This window comes from Otolemur garnettii, unplaced genomic scaffold, assembly GCF_000181295.1.
Source record: "Otolemur garnettii isolate 467f Iridium unplaced genomic scaffold, OtoGar3 scaffold00032, whole genome shotgun sequence".
Taxonomy (NCBI): Eukaryota; Metazoa; Chordata; class Mammalia; order Primates; family Galagidae; genus Otolemur; species Otolemur garnettii.
In genome coordinates this window covers 17,524,782-17,546,705 of record NW_003852427.1, presented here as the reverse complement: position 1 = coordinate 17,546,705, position 21,924 = coordinate 17,524,782, and the positions used below count along the sequence as shown (strand labels likewise).

The following is a 21,924-nucleotide window of genomic DNA, read 5'->3' as shown; positions in this document are numbered from 1 at the left end:
GAGCCTCATTTTGAGCTTTTTATGTTTTCCAAGTCTTGGCAAAAAAAATGGTTTTCTGGCGATGTGGCCTCACGTGACAGTTCAGTATCTTTTAATGTCCCCTTCTCGTTTGCATTTTTATCCAATTCCTTTCTGGTTTGGTTCCCTCCCAACCCCAGGCCTTCACATCACCAATTCTTCCTTTGGGCTTTGTGTATTTTTTAAGATTCTGTTTCACAGGCCTCTCCATGGTGCCCACATGGTTTCTTTGAATCTCTTTCCTTTATGTTCTTCTTTTGTGCACTCTGCCTTTTTTGATTTCTGCTGCTTGAGAAAACCCTTTCAGCCATTTAGTTCCTACGTATCATCTTTTTTTTTTCTTTGTAGTGAGAGCCTAGTTAATTTATTACTGGTTTAGATTTTGTCTCAGATGCCTCTGATATCTGCCTCACCAAAGTGAAGAACAGGAGTAGATAATGGCACCCGTCCTTTAGCTGCTGTTGTTGGAATGATAAAAAGTGAGTGGGGTGATTTTAAAAGTGGGGGTGATTCAGGTCTTCCTCTTCTCCAGAGGCCAAGTCAGGCATCACTACAATGAGGCTGCCACCTTCAGCTCAACAATGTCAACCTGCCCACAGCTAAAATCTAACTGTGATTCCAACTCACAGAGAATCAGAAATAAAAAGGGGCTGAGGGTGGCTGATGAGATGGGAAGAGATATGCACCCGCCTGCAAAGCTCGAGGTGCAAACACAAGCTTAAGGGAAAACAGTTCACTAAAACACCCCATGTTCCCATTTTAAATATCTTTTCAGTTTTCGACTGAATTGTTCTTCTGAAATGAAGCTTGAGTCATCATTCTGAGAATGTAATCTTTCTTAGGTTCTTAGTCCCTGGATTATGCCAAATTATGACGATTTATTATTCACTGTAGGTGACACAAATCGAAATCTACATTTAACTTCCCTGTTACTTTCCAGAAATGTGACTATGGACTAGAATAAAAGATTATCTCAAAAGGATAGTATTCATAGATACACATGATGGCAAACTGAGACCTTTCTGATTTTTTTTTTTTTTTTTGTCGTTTTTGGCCAGGGCTGGGTTTGAACCCACCCCCTTTGGCATATGGGGCCGGTGCCCTACTCCTTTGAGCCACAGGCGCCACCCCTTTCTCCATAGTTTTATATAGAATTAATTATATTGATTGAGAGGACATCTTAGTGATGTATTTAGAAATAAAATTTATAATTTGACTCAACACTTCTGCGTACTTTATGTAAGCTGCCTGTGAAAACACTGTAGGTTGGTGAAGAGAAGTTGATATACTAACAGTAGGAACTCTTTTATTAAAATTTCTAAATGCAGTTACTGAACTACAGAAGATCTAAGTTGACCCTCAGTATATCAAAATCCATCAAAGGCTAGTCTTTTTACAACAGGAAAAGGAAGGTATTCCACTGCATTTTCCTAGTACGTGGCTTCCGGGCTTCCAGAGTTTGCCTTCTTTATATCCTGTGATATTAACTTCTTATGTTGCTCTTCACATCTAAGCCAAGGAAGAGGGACAAGGTGTGGTGGCTCACTCCTGTAACCCTAGCACTCTGGAAGGCAGTGGCAGGAGGATTGCTTGAGCTTAGGAATTCGAAACCAGCCTGAACAAGAGTGATACCCCATCTCTACTAAAAACAGAAGAAATTAGCCAAGTGTTATGACAGATGTCTATGGTTCCAGCTACTTGGGAGGCTAAAGCAGGAGGATTGATTGAATTCAGGAATTTGAGGAGGTTGCTATAACTAGGTTGATGTCATGGTACTCTATCCTGGACAGCAGAGTGACACGGTCTCAAAACAAACAAACAAACAAACAAACAAAAAAACCCTAAGCCAAGGAATAGAGTTTTTTTTTTTTTTTTTTTTCTGAGACAGTCTCACTCTGTCTCCCTGGATAAAGTGCCCTGATGTCATTGCTCACAGCAACCTCAAACTCTTAGAATCAAGTGATCCTCTTCCCTTCACCTCCCATGTAGCTGGGATTACAGGCTCCCACCATAACACTAGCTGGTTTTTCTATTTTTAGTAGAGATGGGGTCTCCCTCTTGCTCAGGGTGGTCTTGAATCCCTGAGCTCAAGCAATCCACCTGCCTGGTCCTCCCAGAGTGCTAGGATTATAGGTGTGAGCCACTGCACCCTGCCTATTTTTTGGTACATTAATTCAATGGTTCTTCAAGATCCATCACACAGGTGATATTTTATACTTTTGAACTAAGGTGTTTAGAATACCTTCCAATCCAGCAAACGAGCAATTGGGGAGCTCTCAACGCCTCTATTAAAAGGTTCAAATGTGATCTTTTCTATGAAGCCTTTCTCAGCAAACTTCTAACCAGGCAAAACTGTTCAATGTATGCACATGTTTCAATCACAACCCCTAGAACATACTTGAACACCCGAGGTTGTGCTTGATAAAAACAAGCCTTCAATATTTTCAGACTAGCATTGTCAATAGTGTTTACAGACATACACAATGACTGGTTTGATATCTGATCATTTGAAATTCCCTCACCCAGCTAGTGTGTCAGACTAATTCATGCTTCTATGTTTTTGTTTATACTCTCTCTCTAATTGATCAAAGCCTTGATTACCTGAATAGTGAGAAGAAAATGAGGAGTAAAAGGAGAAATATCCAACATTTATCAAGAGCTCATTGGGCCATGTATCATGCTAAGAACTTTATATTCATTGTTGGTTCATTGGACCTCACAATTACCCCAGGAGATAGGTACTATTATTATTCCCATTTGACAATATAAATAGAAGACAAACATTGAGAGATTAATGAAGGTTCCCACAGTCATTAATGTGGTTCCTGTCTGTTTGACTGCAGATCTCAAACATGTAACCTTCTACCTTTCTATCTTACTTAACTGATGAATACAAGCTTATTTTTTTCAAAATCTTTATGGCTAACCATTGCTCTGGGGAACATACCTTGACTTTATGGTTATTGCAATGGTTTCCCCTTGGTACAGAGTTAAATAAAATTATGATCTTGTATTTTACTGGATTATTTAGATTTGGTGTCTCTTGCTTCTTGAAGGATATCGTCTTATCTCTAGTGCCTAGACATTTCCTGAATCATAGCTGAATAAAGGAAGGAATGTCCTGACGGCACAATTTTTATCACGCATCATGTTTTGCAGTTGCTTTTTAAACAATCTTTTTCCCGGCCTTGCTTCTGAGGATGGTCAACATCATCTACTTAAGGAGCGGGAGAATAAAATAAATTAGTGACGATGTGAATAAACACAGGTGACTGTAGTGTGGAAGGTTTGTTCCCAAATCTTACTTTCCAAACTCTCCAAAATACATTTTGTCCTTGTCTTGTCCATCTGAAAAATCCTAAAAAACATGTCAAGACTCCAGATAAGCATCTTCTCCCCCAAAAACCTCCTTCTCCCCAATGTTTGCGTCCAAGTCCTCCAAGAAGGAGGGATAAATCCTGCTGCTGGAGCCTCTAGCTCTGACCAGACCAGATGATGACACCGTTAGGCAATTATTTATTTAGGTCTGGATCTGCTAGTAGCATAAGCTCTGGAGACTCATCTTTTATTAACTGTATGTCTTTAATATGCAGCATGTTCCTTAGCATGTAGTCCTTTATTGACTGGTAACTGCTATTTTTTGATGAACGGCTTATTCCATGTATTTATGAATGGAGGAAGTGCAGAAAATTAACTGAAAGGAGACGTTGAATTATTCTTTTTTTTCCCCTCAGTTTATGTGACTTGAGGTAAGGGGAGATTGAAGCTACAGTAAACTTCCCTTTGGAACTAGTCACTCAGTACAGTTGAAAAATATATTTCAAAACCACTCTTTTGGCTAATTGTTGTAAAATTGCAACCCAAGGCTTCCAAAGTTTTAGCAACAATATTCTTAAGTTCCAGCAGAGGGTAGTGTTGTTATGAAAAACTAGCATCCTTAGTTAACTAAAATAATTTGCTTTAGAAAATGTAGGTCTCTAAGTCCCATCACAAAGGTCCTGAATTAGAATATGGCTTGGTCCCACCTGCCTCTGTACTTCCCCAGCCTGTTTGCCACTCTGAGTCGTAGCTGAACTGAATTTTTTTCTTCCAATGTATCATTTGCTCTCTTGCTTGTAGCCCTCCACACAGAACGACCCTTCTGCCTGAAATCCTTTTTTCTACTCCCTTCCTATCCTCGCACCTCCTTTGTCTCTTTGGTAAGACTGCAGACAAGCGTCCCGGACTTGTGCTTCTATAAGAACTTTGCCACTTCTCTGTCATAACAGTGGTAATTGCCTCTTTACCTTCCCTGCTACAGTGTAAGGTCTCTGAGGTCAAGAACCAGGACTCCTCTGCTCACCAGGCTATTTCAGTGCCCCACACAATGCTAAGGCCTTCAAGAAATATTCACACAGATCCAGATTTTAAACTCTCTCCCTATATTAAAAAAAAAAAAAAAGAGCTGCTTTTATTCTTTTACTTTTTATTTCCTAAGGGTGTTAAATTCCATTAAATCTTACAGAAGTCATTGGCACCACAATATCAGCACTTCTTTAGTCATCTATCAAGTCTTTTTCTCCCCCTAAGCTTAGGGGATGTGAAGTCTTATGAATCTGCAAGAATGTTTTCTTCTAGTTCAGGGGGATGGGCACACGTACACCAAGTTGTTTTTTGGCATCTCTATTGCTGTTAGCTTTAGAGTTAAGGCCCGTTCTAAAGGAAGTGCTAAGTATTAGAAACTGATCCAAAATTCAAAGAGGAAGTAAAAGGGGCTGAGGGTGAAGTGATAGGCGGTTTTTTGCCTTGGACTCCTATTCTGGAGCACATCTGTTGCCCACACCCTCCTCCTCACACCCACCCCACCTTTGGAGTCAGTTCTGCTCTGGAATCTGGGACCAATTCCAATTTCGGCATAAGAGTGTTTCAATGGTTGGATTTACTCTGACTTTTTGCTTCATTTCTAGAAAACGCAATTTCTGCCTTTTTATGAGATTAGTCCCTACACTTGCACAGTATTATTCATGGAAGCCGGGTCCTGGACAGCAGCTCAGCAGTTCTTGGCAACCTGGACTTCTCTCTTCTGCTACTAACCAGTCTGCTCCTACTCGGGTTCAAGCAGTCATAACCCCCCTGTGGAGAAATGTGAGCATGTGCACCCCAGCCTCTGCCTTAGACACAACACGGACCCCTAGGTACCCCTCTCTCTCTTCACTTTTGCCACAGGCTTGCTGTGGAATCCCTCAGTTTGTTTATCCTTAGCGTCAATTCCAGGAGACACATTACTCTCCATCCAGAACACAAAGTACTCACATCAATCTTGTTTATAATTCATACTTCATTTGCACATGGTCCAGGGAAAAAATTTCAAGCATTTCCATCCTGTGACCTCTAATTTTTCTCCCTCAACATTAGGAATTAATTCAATCTACAGTGATTTCTCTCTCTGTGATGCCTTCTATGTAACACTATATTTTAAAAGTATATTAACTCATGCATTAGGCAATGAAGTTGTATTGTAACCATACAAATAGCATCAGCTTGGATGGTCAAGAATTACAAAAAGAATGGTATTACCTTTCACTCATGACTGTTTCTGAGATCCACATATCCAGTATTGTCAGGCCCATGGGCTATCGGTATCTGTATTTGGTGTCATATTCACCTTCATACATGACTTAAAGGAAAAAGAAAAATACATGTTCAAATCAGAGTTCACATCCCTTTCAGAAAAAGTGTAATGTGTAAATTAAGACTGCTTGCTATGAGAAAAAGATTAGTTTAGTTTATTAAAAAAAACATGGTTATAAATAATTCCTAAAGAAATATTTCTAAAACTCTCTTGGGCCTTCGTGACTTTTATAAAATATCCTTGAATATCAAAGAAGAAATAAATCAGACATATAAACTAAAGTTTTTTCTTACAAAGAAATACAGTGAAATTATGTTCAAATCAATTCCATAAGATTTATAGGTAACCGATATTTAATGCCAATAGTGTTGCTTCTTTGGTAATCTTCACAGAAGGCCAAAATTGTTGGCAATAGAATTATTCTTACCATGATACAGATTCAATTTTAAATTTTGCAAATGTCTGTTGATTGGCTGCGATGACCATCACATTACCCTGGAAACTAAGCACTCAGGGTTTGATTCTGGCTGTGAGGAATCACAGGTGTTCAAATTACAGTTGACTTGTGCTCTTCTTTAATTCTTATTCCTATCTGAACTGAGTTAGAAAAATATGGGTTAGGAAAAACAAAAAAGAGAAAAAAGAACATTTTTCCTAAAGAACCATTCTTTAAAGAATATTTTATTTTTTTTCCTCCTTTTTTCAAAAGGTCAGCCTCAGATAGATTAGATTTGTTTATTAATAGATAGATAATAGATAAATTAATAGATAATTTGTTTATTCTTTGCCATTGGTTCATTCTTTGCTGATAACTATTGATCATATTTGATAGTTTACTTTAAAAGTAAACAGTCTTCCAAATTAAGCCACCTTGGGAAGGTTTTGTGATTCATGGGTCCATCATCCTGTCCCTGAATAAAGACTCTTATCCTCAGATTGTTGGTGTACCAAGTAACACGTAATCCACTCACACTGAAAAGGACACTGATTTATGTCAAATGACAAAGTTTCATTGATTACTTTGCATGGAGGCGTGTTAGTCTATATATCTTACAATGTATATCCAATTATTTTAACCTTTGCATTGTTCCTTCCAATAAAAAAGAACAACTCAGTATAAGAAGTCCTTCTTCCTTCCTTTAAACTTTCCCTTAAAAGCCTTCCAGCTTTTCGGCTTTTTTGGCTTGGAGGAGGCCTAGGTGCAACTTTCCTTGGTTGTCTTTTATCCGGGTTCATCTGACACTAGCTGCCTCCACCATCTCACCGAAGTTCGACACAAGCAAGGTCAAAGTTATGTACGTGAGGTACACTGGTGGCAAAGTTGGTCCCACATCTGCCCTGGCCCCCAAGATTCACCCCTTGGGTTTGTCTCCAGAAAAGGTTGGTGATGTCATTGCTAAGGCAACTGGTGACTGAAAGAGCCTGAGGATTACAGTGAAACTGACTATCCAGGATGGACAGGCCCAGATTGAAGTTGTCCCTTCTGCCTCTGCCCTCATCATCCAAGCCTTCAAGGAGCCACCAAGAGAAAGAAACAGAAAAACATTAAACACAATAAAAATGTCATTTTCCATGAGATTGTTAACATTGCCAGACAGATGCAGCACCAGTCTTTAGCCAGAGAACCCTCTGGAATCATTAAAGAGATCCTGGGAATGGGCTAGTTGATGGGCTACAATGTTGATGGCCGCCACCCTCATGACATCATTGACGGCATCAAGAGTGGTGCTGTGTAATGCCAATTGGTTAAAAAATACAAGGGAAAATGTTTCAATAAAGGATCATTTGAGATATATATATATATATATATAGTCTTCTAACTTGGGACTAACAACTTTGTTGGTGTGTATTTTCCTGGGTCAATCACTACATTTGGTTTCCACAAAACCTTTATCAAATTATTTCAATGGCCCTAATTTTGGTGGACATAACCAAATGTTATCCTTTAATAACATACTCTATTTAACCCATAGTCTACTTACTGCGATTGATGTGTGCATCAAAGCATGATAGCTTTGAGGTTGAGTTCTTTGGAGTATGGCTTTTCTGCTCTTTAGGAAAATTTCCTTCCCTTCTCTATTCTCTCAATTACTCTTGAGTCAATATGTTTAGTCAATATCTTGAGGTCATATAAACCCACCATGGTGGTAGCTTATGCCCATAATCTCTACACTTTGGGAGGCCAAGTCAGAGGATTGCTTGAGGCCAGGAGCTTGAGATCAGCCTGGGCAACATAGCAAGACCCTGTCTGGATAAAAACAATTAAAAAAAAATTAGCCAGATGTGTTTGTGTATGCCTATAGTCCCAGGTACCTGGGAGGCTGAGGTTGGAGAATTGCTCAAGACCTGGAGTTAGAGGTCACACTGACATATGATAATGCCACTGAACGTCAACATATATGAGAGCAAGGCCCTGTCTCTAAACAAAACAAAAGAAATAAAAAAATCTCTGCAGACCTGTTAAGAGTTTTAGGACTGATATATATGGTAGTTTATTCATATGCTGTAGTTTATATAAATTTTGCAGATGGTGAACATACTAACAGTGACTGCTATTGGCAATGGAAACTCGAAGGTCAAAGCCTTGGGATAAGCACTGTCACAGCCAGACTAGAGAAATATTTTCTCTCAAATAATAAAATAAACATTTCTTTGTATGTATATTATTGATAGTAGTATTTGTATAGGTAAAAATAAAGTTAATTTTCTATTTATTAAAACTCAACTTTTTTCACTAATATAAAGAATCTCGACTCCATAAATGTTTTGCAAGGTTACTTTTCTTTAATATATGTGTGTTGAAATAAAAAAAAGCTTTATAAACAGAAGTATTCAAAATTAAGTAATGAATCTCTTAATTTTTTAATTGTTCTTTCTTGCTGTAGACTTTTTCCAGTGATTTTTTATTTCTGTAATAGTTAATTCAGTTAAATGAATTGGCTGTTTTTTGCTGACAAATATTTCTTGGGCTCTTTGTGTGTCTGAGGCAATCAAGGAGGGTGAGGATTAATCACCTGGCTGGGGAAAATGCCAGATGATTATTAGCATGCAGAATCACAGGAGGCCTTTCCACGTAAGACCGTAAGAATGAGAAGGAAGAACTGCCTTGCAGAATTATAAACTACAAAAAGGGGAAATTACAGATTTATCCATTTACTACATAACCCAAAACTTTGTTATTTTGTAGATAAACAGCCTATACTGTTGTTCTGTATGCCATTTATACAGATTCATTTTGAAACAGAAATATTTGCTGACAGAATACTAAAACTTCTGCTTTGGAAAATTACTTGAATTGTGCCGTGGACACGTTTTCATTTAACTTTAAAGCCATATGTACCAATAAATTAATTGATTGGGGGTAAGGAATTCAATGATCAACTCTCTCTGTGTTGATTTTACATTTTTCATTGTATTATGATATTAAATTGCATACTAGGCCAAAAGCTTATACTTGTGCTAGAAGGATGAGAATTTAATGATGTATAAAACATATATACAAATGGCAATGTCAATGATGATGATGTCCTTACATCTTAAGAGGCCTGCATAACTGTATTATAAACTTGACATCAACTTGTAAATCAGCTACCCAAGGGCCCAAGCGCTTCATGATCTTGGAGCCGGATTAGTTGGTATGTTTTCTTAAAAAAAAAATTCAAAATGTACAGCACTCATAGAGGAATAGAAGACTGTTTTCTTTATTAAAGTATTATTCTAAAAATAAATTTGGGCTTGGGCGGCACCTGTGGCTAAGTGGGTAGGGCACCAGCCCCATATACAGAGGGTGGTGGGTTCAAACCCAGCCCCGGCCAACCTGCAAGAAAAAAACAGCTGGGCATTGTGGTGAGCACCTGTGGTCCCAGCTACTCGGGAGGCTGAGGCAAAAGAATTGCCTAACCCAGGAGTTGGAAGTTGCTGTGAGCAGTGTGATGCCATGGCACTCTACCAAGGGCGGTAAAGTAAAACTTTGTCTCTACAAAAAAAAAAATAAATAAATAAATAAATAAAAGCTTGGGCTTATTCTGTGTTGAAAGGAAATAATACATGTACTGGTCCTAGAGATAGAATGATATGTATATATACAGGGAGGCCAGATTTTAAATTGCACACATACTTTATGGCCACCCTGTATATGTATATTTTTGGTATACACATAGATGTGAGATATATATATATATATATATATTATTTTTCACTTTAACAGTTAGATGACAACAAGAAGCCGCTTCTTCCGTGTTATTACTAAATGCTGAAGCATAGGGATGGGAAAGAGAAAATGGGGGTGGACTGGAAAGCTGAATGATTTCAGGAAAGGAGATCACCATAGATCTAGTCCCTACTTCCTTAGTTAAGAGATCCTCAAAAAATAACCCAACCAAATTCATTTATCTTACAACTTAGAGACTTTTTTTTTTTTTTTGGCAGTTTTTGGCCAGGGCTGGGTTTGAACCCACCACCTTCGGCATATGGGGCCGGTGCCCTACTCCTTGAGCCACAGGAACCACCCAACTTGAAGGGTTTTTAAGAATTTTTCCTAAACTTCTTTAGTTCTGAAAGTCAGTTCTATTTAATGACATACTAATCTCTCCTTACATTCTTAGGTTTTAAGGCAGCAGCAACAGCCTGCTTTATGTCCTGGGCAACCTCTCTCATGTTAGTTCTTCACAGCCTGCCAAGGAAGGAGTTGTCAATTTGTCTAGATTTTTACTCCAAATTGGAAAAAAAAAAAACCATATGAGATTATAAGGAATAGACTATTGATGCAAAAATACTCAATATTGATGCAAAAATACTCAATAAAATGTTAGCAAACAGATTTCAGCTACACATCAAAGTGAGCTTCATCCCTGGGACGCAAGGCTAATTCAACATATGCAAGTTTATAAATGCAATTCACTATATAAACAAAAGTAAAGGCAAATACCAAATGATCCTCTCAATAGATGTATAAAAAGGCATTTGACAAAATTCAGCATGAATGTTGGATAAGAACACTTAAGATCATAGGCACAAATGGAACCTTCCTTACACTGACAAAGGCCATCTATGACAAACACACAGCCAACTTCATGTTGAACAGAGAAAAACTGTTCCATTACTGCTTAGAAATGGAACCAGACCAGGATGCCCACTGTCACCACTACTATAAACAAAGTGCTGAAGGAATTAGCCAGTACAATCAAACAAGAGAAGGATATCAAAGGTATCCAGATAGGGACAGAGGAGGTCAAACTATTGCTCTTTGCTGCTGAGAAAAATCTTATATCTAGAAAACCCCAAAGATTTGACCACAAGGCTCCTAGATGTGACTAAGAAATGCAGCCATGGCTCAGGGTACAAATCATATATACCAACAACACTCAAGCTGAGAATCAAATCAAAGACACGATACCCAAATGTCACAGAAACCTACGAGGGGAGAAGTGTAGAATCAGCTCAGCAAGATCAAGAGATACACCAAGAGGCAAACCCTTCTAACACAGGGTGTTTCTCCCAGTGTTCAAGTACTGACAGGTGCTTAGGACACCAACAAAGTTATTATATTTTCTTTTCTTTTTTTTTTTTTTTTGTGAGCCTCAAGCTACCACCCTGGGTAGAGTGCCATGGCGTCACAGCTCACAGCAACCTCCAACTCCTGGGCTTAAGCTATTCTCTTGCCTCAGCCTCCCAAGTAGCTGGGACTATAGGCACCCACACAATGTCCAGCTATTTTTTGGTTGTAGTTGTCATTGTTTGGCAGGCCCAGGCCGGATTTGAAACTACAGCTCTGGTGTATGTGACTGGTGCCTTAGCCACTTGAGCTACAGGTGCCACCCCAAGTTATTATATTTTCATCTTAGAAAAAATGAGAAGTTTGTTAGACTTTTCAGTACTTACTTTACAACTTAGTTCTAACTATCCATCTATCATCTATCTATTGATCAGTCATATAAGGAGGGGTTCAAGTCACATTTGCCACCTTGCTGTCCTTTGAGTGGGCTAAGCATCTTCCTGCTTGTTGAGGTCTTTGTTTTTCCTATTTTGTTAGTGGTCAGGGCCGTGAAAAATCTTCACTGACCCTGAGATCTGACCAACGCTAAGGCCAAATGGCATGGGGAAGATATTCTTTCAACACACTGTAGCAATGGCCGTACTCTGAAGACATGAGCAATCAGTTTTTTCAACAAATGTATATGGAGGGCCTACTATGGGGTAGGTGCTGAGCTAGGTAATGAACATTCATTGATGAATAAGACATGGGTTCTTCCCCAAAGAATCTGATAATATACCTGAAGTTTCTATAAATGTGTGATGGTAGAGGTAGGGGGTGTGGGGAGGAGACTGAGGTAAGGGATGGTTTTTTGGAGGAGATAGCACATGAAATGGGCTGTGGATAGACTGGGATGGTGGAGATGGCAGGGATCAGTGGAGTTGCTTTGCATATAGAATCTAACTAATTGGTGGCATTGAATTCAACTTTCAGTGTCATTAACAGAAAAGGGGTAATTATAGTTTTCAGAATTAAATACTCCATGTATGGGAGGTCCAATTTGAATCCAGCTGTTATAGGGAGGGTTTTTTGGGAGGAATCTCCCTGGTTCTTTCTTTTCTTACTGGTCATCACAAAGGGACACTCATAAATCTCATCTCTGGGTGCAATTTTCCTTAAGGGTGTTTCACTAAAAGAAGGACATCCAGGCCAGGCACAGTGGCTCACACCTGTAATCCTAGCACCCTGGGAGGCTGCGGCAGGTGGATTGCTTGAGCATGGGAGTTTGAGGCCAGTCTGAGCAAGAGCAAGTCCCGTCTACTAAAAATAGAAAAATTAGCCAGGTGTTGTGGCTGTGGCAGGCACCTGTAGTCCCAGCTGCTCAGAGGCCGAGGCAGGAGTATCACTTAAGCCTGAGATTGCTGTGAGTTAGGCTGGAAAGCCACTAATTTAAGACCAAAAAGAAACTGCTGAAACATATTACTACTTACGCTACTTATAATCATTTTCCTTCTGTATTTTCTTTATTATATAATATTATTTTAAAAGGACTCAAAACCACATAATTTTCAGCATGACTTCTGTATAAGTAAATAGCTAGGAATCAAAATGCAAGAGAAAACCATGGTTTTATATATATATATTAGACCAAAAAAAAAAAAAAAAATCAAGAAAGAAAGACAGACTGAGCTGTGGCATTGTGGCATCAGCCTTTTTGTTTTGGAAAACAAAAAGGAAAAAGGAAAAGTAACCAGACCAGGGCAAGGTATGCCTTGACAGTTAATGGTTCACATCCGTAACTGTAGAATGATAGTAAACACCACCTGACTAAGTTAGTCAGGGCCACTTCCTCCCACCCATACACTAAATACCCCAAACTAGAGTCAAACCCCAGAGCCTGTTTCTCTGTTCCCTTCCAGGGAGTTGCTTCATGTGTCCCTTCTCTTCCTCCGGGTCATCAGCTCCCGTGTAGACTGCAAGATCCGCATTTGCAATTTCCTCAATGGGAACTGTCTGAAGGTGATAAAAGCCACTGGCAAAGGGGATCCTGGGCTGTGCTTCTTTATTCAGGGCAACAGGTGTGGAGGTAGGTGTGGAGGTCAGAGCCGTGAGCGATTCTGTCTGGATCATTCTTTTCCTCCTCTGGGATACCAGCCCTGGATTGCAGGCAGGGGGAGAGAGTGGACGTGCTTCCCTCTGAGTCTGGCTGTAGTGGAGTAACAGACTTGTGGGAGACAATTGGGTTTTGCACATGTGGTGCTCGGGGCGCAGTCAGTGCATTCTGATTCTTCATCCATTCTGGGTGTTTGGGGAAATCACGCAACGGCTGCAGTGTTGCTCTCCTGCCAGGCCCACAGTTCTGTCAAGGTGTGCCCCTGCTTGGTCTTGGATCATACATTCAGCTGCCTGGAGCCCCACCACCTGTCTCTGATGTCCATCTCTATAGGAGGGTGGGGATGGCAGCAGGGTACCCAGCTGGGGACTGCTGAGTGGGTGAGCTTACAGAAACCAGTCATGACTGCACTAATTGTATATGCTGCTGTTCTTATTACGTAAGTATATATAATAGGTGCAGGGTGATATTATGTGAAAACACCAAAGAGAATCAACTTATAAATTCTACCCTGAGTTCACTTGAAACATCACTTAGTGTCTCTGGACCAAATCGCCTTCCTTTTAATGAAACTTCATTTATTAATACTCTAGATCAGTGGTTCTCAACTTGTGGGTTGTGACCCCTTTGTAACAATAAAAATGCATCCTGCATATCAGATGTTTACATTACGATTCATAAGAGTAGCAAAATTATAGTTATGAAGTAGCAATAAAAATAATTTTATGATTGGGGGTCACCACAACATGAAGAACTGTACTAAAAGGTCGTGGCATTCAGAGGCATTAGGAAGACTGAGAACCACTGCCCTACACAGTAGCATTAAAGACAATGAATTATCTTTGAAAATCTTTTAAAAAGGATGTGAAGATCTCACAAAGGAAGTGGCAGAAGACATTAATAGATGGAAAAACAGATGCTCATGGCTTGGAAGAATCAACATGGATAAAAATGTCTATACTACCCAAAGCAATCTTCAGACTTAATGCAATCCTCATTAAAATTTTAATGTCATACTTTGGAGATCTTAAAAAAAATAATTCTATGTTTTGTATGGTACCAGGAAAAAAAGAAACCAATTAGCCAATACAATTCTACAAAATAAGAAATTTGGAGACATCACTTTTCCAGACTTCAGGTTATACCACAAGTCTAGCATGATCAGAACAGCACAGTATTGACACAAAAATAGAGGCATAAATCTATGGGACAGAATAGAGAGTCTTGAGAAGAAACCAGCCTCAGATTGCCACAAAGCACCCAAAAGCATACACTGGGGAAAAGAATCTCTATTCAACAAATGTGCTGGAAGAAATGGTTAGCCACATGTAAGAGACTGAAACTGGACCTACACCTCTCACCACTTACAATAAATAACTCACAATTGATAAAAGATTTAAATCTAAAACATGAAATTATAAAAACCCTATAAGAACTTATGTGAAAAACTCTTAATCCTATTGGCCTAGAGAAGAATTCGTGAAGAATTCCCCACTGGCTATAGCAGCAACAACTAAACTAATTAAATGAGACCTAATTAAGCTAAAAAGTACAGCTAAGGGCACAATCAACAAAGCAAAGAGACAACCTTCAGAGTGGGAGAAGATATTTGCATTATTTGCATCTGACAAAGGTCTAATAACCAGAATCAACAAAGAATTAGAGAAAATAAACAAGAGCAAGCAATCCCCTTAGAAACTGGGTGAGAGAGGAACAGAAACTTTTCCCATGAAGACAGATGAATGGCAAACAAGAAAAATGCTCATTGTCCCCAAATGTCAGAGAAATGCAAATCAAAACCACTTTGAGATACCACCTAGTCCAGTGAGAATGGCCCACATCACAGGTTCCTAAAGCAACAGCTGCTGACATGGGTACCGACAACAGGAAACGTTCATGCCCTGTTGGTGGGGCTGCCAACGACTACAGCCTTTACAGAAAGCGGTGTGGAGATTCCTCTACTAACCAACAGTAGACGTGCCATCTGATCCTGCCATACCACTGATAGGTAATTACCCAAATGGAACAAAAGACATTTTGCCCTAAGGATATTTGTATGTGAATGTTTTTAGCTGCACAATTAACAATCACAAAAACGTGGAAACAACCCGAGTATCCTTCAACACGTGAATGGATTAATAAAGTGAGATTGATGATACTGGGGAATGCTATTCAGCCATAACAAAGACAGAGATTTTTGTATCTTTTGTAAAATCCTGGTTGGATTTGGAGAACATTCTTTCCAGCAAAGTGTCACAAGAATGGAAAATAAGCATCGCATATGCTCAGGAGTAATTTGAAACTAATAGATCAACAACTACAGGCCCACATGAGAGAAAAACTCGGTCAAAGTCAAGAAAAGGGGAGGGTTCAATACAATGCATGGGTATCTGGCACACTTGCTCCATGAAGGACACAGCTACAACTCAGACTTTAACCTTACAGACGCAAACAGTGTAACTTAGTTGCGTGTACTCTCACATTAATCTGAAAATTTTTAAAAAGGAAATAGATCAGATAAGAGTCTATTTGGACTGGGAGAGAGCTTAGAGGTCATCTAGCTCTGTTACCTCACTTAAAAAAAAAGATAAATGCAGACCTCCAAAGTGATGTGATGTGCTCAAAGCAAGGTAACGCAGAGACTCCAGACCACCCCGTTTCTTTCCATTGTACCACGCTGTGATTCCATAACTGTGTTTTCATTCTCTAGGTTATTACAGCCAAAGGCCAGGACCTCGTCCTGAGAGTGCACAGTAGCCAGGTTGATAGAGTTAATTTCCACAGAGCTACCTCAGTTAGTCAAAGTATTTCACTGCACGTTTGGAAAGGACTTCTGCTGTGGCCTGAATGCTGGTTCCCTTGCTGGCACCTAATGCTCAGTACAACAGTATTAAGAGGTGAGGCCTTTAGGGTAAGTGAGGAAGTTGAGAGGACAGGGCAAGAAGGCGCCATTGATGAAATCCTTACCAGATGCTGCACCTGCTGGAGTATTCAGAACTGTGAGCAATAAATTCTGTTGTTTATAAACTAAAAAAAAAACCCATTGTTTTCATTTTATCAATATAATGAGGAGAAAGATTAAAGGTGAAGTAGTGGTGTAACTTAAAGGTAAAGAACACAGTTTTGTTTTGTTGAGGTAGACTTCATGTCTTAAGTCTTAGATCTGCTAACAGCGGTTCTCAACCTGTGGGTCGCGACCCACAGGAACTGTATTAAAGGGTTGCGGCATTAGGAAGGTTGACAACCACTGTGCTAGTAAGGAATTTAATAAATGCATAGCCTTGGATCAGTTATATTCATTAAGCTTCAGTTTCCTCATCTATAAAATGAAAATAATGCCAATAATGGACACCTCAAAGTTGCTCTTTTTACTTAGAATAAGACCTGGCACACAGTCACACTGTATAGCAATAACTTTGGACAGTTCAGCCCCTTTCCCTGAAGACATTTTCTAATTAATCAAGGTTAATTGAAATACACAGCTCTATTGCTGTGTATTTCACATGAATTAAAAACAAATCTATAATAATTTTTGAAATTTCACCCTTTCATACAGATTAATGAAAATCTAGAGAAATACTTGGTCTAAAGGAAAAGCGTTAACATCTAAGTCAGCAACATTCCTCTCAGAATGTGTTTTCTGTTGAAAATTGGAGGCCGTCTTGTTATGAGGAAAGCACATTCGCATTCGAGAATTTATAATTAAGTTTAAAACTGAAACTATTGTATTGCCAAATGTAAAGCTCGCATGCTTATTAGAATTTGTTTTGTGGGGAAAATGTCAAGTTTATTTTTCATCCCCTGGAAAAATAGGCAGAAAGTTTGTGATTAATTTTGGTAGTTGTTCCTCTGTTGAGAAAAAAAAAAAATTGACGTTTTCTATATTACACCATTAGAACTAAATAAAATTAAATGAAAGGATCTAAATGTGCATTCCAGTGTTTTCCAAACTTATTTGATTTTAAGTACCACCCTGCGTCCTTTTTGATAATTTTGTTGCCTAGGGGGACATTCCAGTAAGAAACTCTAAGAGAGTTTGAAATAATACTCTAGGTGATTATGATCAGACAAGTATGCAAAGAATGACGTATACAAAGATTTCTCCACATTAAACATGTCTCTTGAGATTTTATATCAGAATAACATAAAAATACGGACTTTCTAAGAGAGAAGCTGACATTAAAAATAATGCAAGTGTTTGAACAGCAGTAAAGTTAACATTTAGGAAACGAAATTTCGTTTTCCTAACTTCTTTTAATCATCTCACCCTATTTAAATTATATTTAATTCTGTCATTTCTCAGGTTCATAGTGTTTCGACGCTGAGGATCAAAGATCAGAAGGGTGGATCATAAGTAAGGAGATCTCCAGGTATCGTTCTACTGTTGCTGGTTTAATTTGCAAAGGGATTTTAAATATTGATTTTTTTTTTCTTTAACAAATGATTTAAACTATCTGCCTGTTGGTGCCTGCCAAGCTAGTGTGTGAAATTTTACCAGCTGGGAATTATTCCCTCATTCTCTGGTGTGATTAACACTTCCAGCTATAGAATAATTAAAATGTCAATCAGTTCCGAAACCGAGCAAAACAGTTCCTCATTTGATCTGTCAGTTAGAAGGCTAACCGAAGGAGCACATCGGGGGTCTAGCTCTCAGCACAACAAGAGTCTTACATCCCACCTCTCTGTTTCCCTCCACGTTGCCTCTTTTCCCTTCGCATACAAAACACACACTGTGGAGGCTGAGTTGGGTTCTGTTAAAATTTGGGTCTTCAATATGCCAACCTTTCAAAACTCGTCTTGTTGATCATCATTAAGGAAAATGAAGGGGAAAACGAGGCCAGAGGGTTAACAGGTTGTTGGCTCTGTGGTTTTTGAATGGTGTCTGTCTCTCAAACCATGTAAACCTACTCTCCATTTAGTTTGGAAACTTCTTCCTTCCTGATCTGTCAGCCCGGACCTCCTCATCACCCCTCAGCACCAAGGCCTGAGAGAGGTTGATAACATTTCTAGGCCTCTAAGACATAAAGTGATGGCAGATAATACTCACAGCATGTTGTTGATGACGAATGCCCCTGTGTTCCAGAATCCTTAGTTTGGCACCAACATGGTGGCTTGACAACACCATGTAGAAGCAGAAATTTAAATACACACGTCTGAACGCTCTAGCTCTACCTCTGTCTCTTAAATATTCTTTTATAGGTCTCAGCGCCTGGAGTCAGCAGCAGCTGGGCGGCTTTTACATTTTGCTGTTAAGAGTCCTTTTTAACTTAATTAAGTCTTTAATAGGAGTTTTATTTCCCTTAGAGCAGTGGTTCTCAACCTTCCTAGAGCTGCGACCCTTTAATATAGTTCCTCATGTTGTGGTGACCCCCATCCATGAAATTATTTTCATTGTTGATTCATAACTGTAATTTTGCTACTGTTGTGAATCATAACATAAATATCTGATATGCAGGATGGTCTTAGGCGACCCCTGTGAAAGGGTAATTTGACTCCCAAAGGGGTCGTGATTCACAGGTTGAGAACTGCTGTCTTAGAGGGTTATTCTGAAGTTTAAAGTGGCCTTAACAAAAAGCACTCGAAATACCTGTTTTATCAAATATCCTTTTGGTAGTTGCTCCTATGTTGAGAAAAAAAAAATTGACATTTTCTATATTACACCATTAGAACTAAATAAAATTAAATTAAATAATCTAAATATGCATTCCAGTGTTTACTTCCTATTGTACTCAGAGGAATATTACAAATCAGATATATGAACTCTTTCAGATGAATCTGATACTCTAGGTAACAATCCCTAAGACTTCCATCGTGGATATTCTGGTGTTTTCTATGAAGTCTTTTAAGAAGAGGTGGTAGCAACATGGGAATGAAAGGGTGTCAAGTTGGTAGAAACCAAAAGGTGTGGGGTTTCTGAGTAAGGTTCTCTCAGTGGAGGAAACCATAGGCATTCTTAGCCCCACCCACTGGGACAGCCCAAAATACCTGTTCTTGTTTACTGTTTTTCTTTGTCTCTCTCTGTCTTCAATACACTAAACATTGATGTTCCAAAAGAGGAGTCAAGGCAGCTGCGATCTTAATTTAGCTTTATGGGTAACAGCATCATTTTACTGACTCCTGGATTCATTGTTCCTATACGTGAAAGGAAGATAATCTTTTTCTCCTACTAATATATATTTGTTGAGAGGCTAAGATAGTATCAGCTAGGACTAGTCCACCACCCTATAAGATTCATGCATAAAAAAGAAATCTGGGATCCAATAAGAGAGCTGAGGCTACAATTCAAGTAAGGAAATTGGTTTCTAAAAAGAACAGTGCATTTCCTTCAAGTGTAAGGTGCTCTTTGAGCTGCCAGAAACCATACTTATTGTTGGACTATTTCTCTAGGTAGCAGATATTTTAATGTTGATGAATCCCAAATAGAATTCTCTTGGCTATTTTTGAAGACTATGGAACAGTAGAAAACAAAAAATATATAAAGTTACCAACCCCCCCCAAAAAAATAAATAATAAGTCAACAATTCATCTGAAAGGGTTCAAAACAAATCCAGTCCGTATCTGGATGCCTCGTGCATTTTCTCAGAACACAGTAACTACAAATGGTGGCAGAGGGAAGGGGAACGAGCTTCTGTTGACTTCAGATAAAGGCGGTATCTGACAAAGGGGAGGCATCTGATACCTTGATATGCCATTAACAAATGCCTTAGACGTCTACAGCTGCACTCTACGAGCACTTGGGAAATTAAAGGATTGCCAGCTTTTCCACTTTGGGACAAAAAACAGTTGTGCTAAACAGCCGGTAAGTAAATGCAGTAAACATATTTTTACAGTGAATAGAATTGTTTTATATTTTGGGGACTGATTGTGAATTTCTACTGCTTCTTGATTAGCAAACATTTGGCAGTTCTCGAGTCTTTAGACATTAAAATGCCAAAACAGATTTTTATTCTCAGACTGAGCGCCTGTATTTTTTTTTTTCATTCCTCTCACAATTATCTCCAAAACAGTTGAAAGCACTAAAATAAAACGTGTTCTGAAAACACATTCGGAAACGTTTTACCTGTGTGACTTTAATAAGCATGCAAATAAAAAAGTACAGGGTTGCTGCCTAACTTCCTGAGGGCAGGGAGAACACAGTACATGGATAATGATGGAACTGTGAATGGGCATTTCTTAGCCCTGGGACAGTGAAGAATTTTATTGTTGTACAGATGTTTGTGCAAAGCCTCTGGAGTCTCTCTCTTAGTCGTTACATTCCTGCTACCTTTTGGAAATTAATAAATTACTAAGAGCTTTCAAAGTTCTCAGTACCGACTTTAGTTTTATTTTTAAGAGGTACGTCCTTATGAAATGTTTGTGTTGTTAGATTGAAATCATATCCCTTGGAATGTTTTTATTTATTTATTTTTATTTTACGTTAATATGAGGGTACACATTTTTAGGTTACATTGTTCTGACTTCCAGGGTAAAAATAAATAACTGGGATTTGATCGCGCTAAAAAGCTTCTGCACAGCTAAGTGTACCGCGAAGAGAGCAAACAGCCAGGTGGCACCAGTGGCTCAAAGGAGTAGGGCGACAACCCCATATACCAGGGGCGGAGGGTTTAAACCTGGTCCGGGCCAAAAACTGCAAGGAAAAAAAAAATCAAAGCAAACAGCCTTTGGATTGGAATGTTTTTATTTTTAATGCTAATTTTAAGTATCGTAATTTTAGCTGCTTTTTAAGATTAGGAGATTATGTTTGGTTTGCACTCATGCATTGATTGTTATTTTTTATTAAAGATCAACTAATTACAGGGTGGCTATAAAGTTCATGTGCAATTTGGAAACAAACTTTGTGGCCACTTGTATATAGAAACCACTTTTTAAATCTGTCCACTTTATATAAAACTTGAAAATACAGAGAACATCAACAAGTATAATAGTTTATGTGTATCAGCTCACAGCCTGGTTGCAATGCGAAATTTCTCAATCTGCCGTGATTGCGTGTATGTGTTATATACTTGTATGTACGTGTGTTTTTGTGTGTATGTACAAGGTGGGTTGTGGTTTTGTCATTTCAATTAAACTTTTAAATTAAAATATAATGGTAAGGTACTAGCTTCCTATGGCTCCTGTTAACGAATTGCCACGAATTTAATGGCTTAAACAGTGCACATTATCTTACAGTGCTGGAGGCGACTGGTGTGAAATGGACTTCTCTTGGTTAAAATCAATGTGTTGGCAGAATCACATTTCTTCCAGAGGCTTTCGGGAAGAATACTTTTTCTTGCCCTTTCCATTTTCTGGAAGCCTACACCGCAGCCTTGGTGTCACCGATTGCCTCACTCTGACCCCTGTTTTCATCTGTGCCTCTCCTTCTCTGGTTCCTCTTTTTCTACTTGTGAAGACTCTTGTGATTACATGGGTCCTATCTGGGGAGTCAAGGATATTCCCCTTATCTCGAAATTCCTGATTGAACCACAGCAGCAAATTCACTTTTGCTATGTAAGGTAACATATTCATATGTAGACATCTTGGGAGGCCATCATTCAGACTACTACAGGCCTCTGAGTGGCACAAAATTCACTACCAATAAAATTTTATGGCTCACTTCTCTTCAGCAAGTCTTCACATCATATCTTAGCTCCTTTGAAATTTAGTGTTTTTATCCATATCGTTCACCGGCTTGCTTAAGGAAATCATCCTTGAGGACACATGAAGTTGATG

General features: G+C 38.9%; 1 pseudogene; it reads right to left on the bottom strand.

Annotated features, from left to right (window-relative positions):
• LOC100957519 overlaps positions 1-13,232 on the bottom strand; it is an 87,391-nt pseudogene extending 74,159 nt beyond the window's left edge.
• Between the last annotated feature and the right edge of the window lie 8,692 nt (positions 13,233-21,924).